Here is a 575-nt window from a genome sequence, read left to right on the forward strand (position 1 = left end):
GGTGGTGCAGGCTTCTACCCTGGGGGTCTTTAAGAGGAGGTTAGATGAACATCTTGCTGGGGTCATTTGACCCCAGTACTCTTTCCTGCATGGCAGGGGGTCGGATTAGATGATCTGCTCAGGTCCCTTCCGACCCTAGAAACTATGAAACTATGAAAAAAGAGAAGGCTGAGAGGTGACTTGGTAGCAGTTTACCACTATATCAGGCAAGTACATCAAGGGCTCAGTGAACATCTGTTCACCAGGGCACCCTGGGAAAAACCAAGAGTAATGGCCATAAACTCCTGGAAGACCATTTCAGGCTTAACATTAGGAAAAACTTCTTCTCGGTTAAGGTGTCTGGATTGTGGAATAACCTCTCTCCAGAGGTGGTGCAATACCTACCCTGGAGACTGGATGGTCACCTCGGTGGGGTCATCTGACCCCAGTTGTCTTTCCTGCCTAGTGCAGGGGGGCTGGACTCGATGATCTTGCAAGGTCCCTTCCAGCCCTTAACAGCCTATGGATCTATAAAGGTGGTGGGGTCTTCTGCTCCATGTCTTCTTTCTTACTGATAACCCTCTGAAAAAGCACGG

The sequence above is a fragment of the Crocodylus porosus genome, unplaced genomic scaffold, assembly GCF_001723895.1.
Source record: "Crocodylus porosus isolate Cpor-Errol unplaced genomic scaffold, CroPor_comp1, whole genome shotgun sequence".
Lineage (NCBI taxonomy): Eukaryota > Metazoa > Chordata > Crocodylia > Crocodylidae > Crocodylus > Crocodylus porosus.